We start from the raw sequence: 3,154 nt of genomic DNA on the forward strand, positions 1-3,154 counted from the left end.
AACTGTGAACCTAGAAACTTACAGCCACTTGTGAAAGAGATGTACTCTTGCTCTGGAGTGTGTTACTGAGTATGTTAAAGCTGTGATGAAATGCTTCTTTTAATCATGTAGTTATAAATTTACAAAATAAATAAATAATGGTTAAAATAATATATGCAGTTTCTCCATCTCAACAAGTTTAGGACAACTTTAAATATAACTTTTTAAAAATATTTTATTTATGTATATAGTATATTTCCTGCATGTATGTAAATGTATCAATGTCATGCAATGCCCACAAAAGTCAGAAGGCATTGGATCCCCTGGACCTGGAGTTATAGACAGTTGTTAATCGCCATTATGGGTGCTGGGAATCAAACCTGAGTCCTCTGCAATCGTTTAGGACAACTTTAAATATAACTTTTTAAAAATATTTTATTTATGTATATAGTATATTTCCTGCATGTATGTAAATGTATCAATGTCATGCAATGCCCACAAAAGTCAGAAGGCATTGGATCCCCTGGACCTGGAGTTATAGACAGTTGTTAATCGCCATTATGGGTGCTGGGAATCAAACCTGAGTCCTCTGCAATCGGTGCTCTTAACCACTGAGCCATCCCTCCAGCCCCCTTAAATAGAATTTTAAAGTCAATATTTTCCCTGGCCTCTAAACAATTTGTAAGAACACTATAGTTTAATTCCATATATATAGTTTCAAGTCTTAGATGAAGATGACTTAATTTCCCTAACCTTCAGTTTGCTTCTCTGATTAGAATAACTTTCCAAAGATATTGTAACAATGGTAAAAGAAGCTATTTATTAACTACATAGCATAGTACCTTGTGCTGGATGCATGACAGCTATTACAATCACCAATCTTTTAAAAACAGCCTACAGCTGTATTCTGGATATTAATTCCTTATTCAGTATATGATTTGCACTATTTTCTCCCAGTCTTTGGATTTTCTTTTATCAGCTGATTGTTTCCTTTGCTGTGCAAAATCCTTAGTGTGACACAATCTCACTTGGCTACTTTGCCTCTATGCCTTTAGGGTTATATCCAAGATATCACCATGAAGATGAATATTGTATAATTTTCTTCTAGCAGATTTAGTCTTAAGTCTATAATTCATTGGAGCTGATTCTTGTGAAAGGAGACAGAAAAGGTCACTCTGCATGAGAATCACCAGTTTTCCATACATCACTTACTGAGGACACTACTCTTTTTCCATTATATGTTCTTAGAATCTCCAAAAAAATTTCAATTAATTGACCCTAGATATGTCTGTGGATTTATTTCTGGTCTCTCATTCCTATTCCATTGATCAGTGTGTGATATCTATGCCCATACTCTGCTGTTTTGATTGTTTTGCAATGTATTTTTGACATCAAGACAAATAATCTTATTTTTTTTAATGGCAGAGTACTTGAACAATTTTTCAAGAGAGGAGACAAAAGAGCTTTACTAAAATATATAGGGGAAAATTGCCCAGTATACTAACCATCACAGAAATGCAGCTTAGAGCCACAATGAGATGGCATCTCATATTAGAATGGCTATTACTAGAAAGATGAAAGACAACAAAAGATGAGGAGAAAGGGGAACCTTGTACCTTGTTTTGGGGATATAAATTAGTATCGCCATTTTATAAAACAGTGTGGAGATTACTCAAACTACTATGACTATCATATGATGCAGAAATCCCATTTCTGGGCATATATCCAAAGGAATTACACTCAGTATATTGAAAAATTATCTTCATTTCCATGTTAACTGCAGCATTATTCACAAAGCCAAGATATGGAAACAACCTAAGTGCCCATCAACAGATGAATGGATTTTTTTTAATGTGGTATTTTATACATTCACAAGAGAGTACAACTCAGCCTTTAAAAAGAAGGAAATTCTGTCATTTGCAGTTCCACAAATAAATCTAGAAAACATTCTACTGTGTGAAATAAGTCAGGCACAGCAGGGCAAATACTGCATAATCTTAGTTAAATGTGAAATCTAAGAAGTTGAACTGATAGAAGAGGGAAAGTGGTGGTTATCAGAGGCTAGGACCGGCAATAGTAATGGATGGAAAAAGGAATATATTGTTCAAAAGAAACAAAGGCACAGTTAGTTAGGAATATTAAATGTAGGTGATCTATCATACAGAATGTTAACTATAATTAAACATGTATATTTCAAAATTGTGGGAAGGTAGATTCAAAATATACTTGCCACTATGAAATAATATATGAGGTGCTATGTATATTAGTCTTATTTTTATTTCATAATGTGTGTATATATTATTTCAACATCACATTGTGTCCTATAAATAGATAAATTAATTGCTAACCTCTACTGAGGAATACATAAGATTCTCATTGACAGTCCTCAATCAGAGCTATTTATCAAAATCCCTTATTTTTAAACATATCGATTCATGAGCTTTCTCCATACCTATGTAGTCTCTCAAGATGAAGAGAACTTAAAATATAGGTGAACACAAGGGAATCAGGTTGCCGAACCAGATTTTATGAGAATTATAGATCATATTCAGTACCAAGTTCCCTAAGGACTCAAAAGGTACAGACCACAGTACAATGAGTTAAGTATTCTTCCTTCAGAAGGCTTGAAACTGTCTGGCACGGATGCCTGTAAATATGCTGTTTTTCCTACATAAACTGCACAAAAGTGGAAGTGGCAGATAAGGTTTTTGATCTGAAAAAGATATTTTTGCTATAAAACATCTGCTTCTGATACTATGTAGGTTATATGATATTTTCCATTAGTCTATCCCAAATAAACGCAAAAAAAGAAAATGGGTTTATTTACAACCAGCAACCTAAGTAGATCTGATCCATCCTGCTAAAAGTCATCTATAGATAAGAATCTTCAGCTAGTAAAGTCCATTATTGTATCTGTCAGGAGTTGAGTCATTACCATTTTCATGAAAGGAGCAACTTTCCTTTCTAACACTGCCTCTGATTTCAAGAACTAAAACCACTAACTATACCTGTCCCCCCCTTCCCCTTCCAGTTTCAGATTAGCATTTGAGAACTTACTTGGATTTTGAAGAAATATAGAGATTGATACTGAGGATGTTCCAAAATTCTTGGGACAATTTAGGCTTTAAATACCATAAACTTGATCTTTAGGTAAATTAAAATTGCCCTAAGAGTC

General features: G+C 33.9%; 1 protein-coding gene across 1 annotated transcript in view; it reads left to right on the forward strand.

Moving 5' to 3' along the window:
- The window catches only part of Cdh20 (cadherin 20), a 291,657-nt gene that overhangs the window by 245,686 nt on the left and 42,817 nt on the right, over positions 1 to 3,154 (forward strand). The gene's annotated exons all lie outside the window — the stretch shown is intronic.

Source organism: Nannospalax galili, unplaced genomic scaffold (assembly GCF_000622305.1).
Source record: "Nannospalax galili isolate Female #2095 unplaced genomic scaffold, S.galili_v1.0 scaffold298, whole genome shotgun sequence".
Taxonomy (NCBI): Eukaryota; Metazoa; Chordata; class Mammalia; order Rodentia; family Spalacidae; genus Nannospalax; species Nannospalax galili.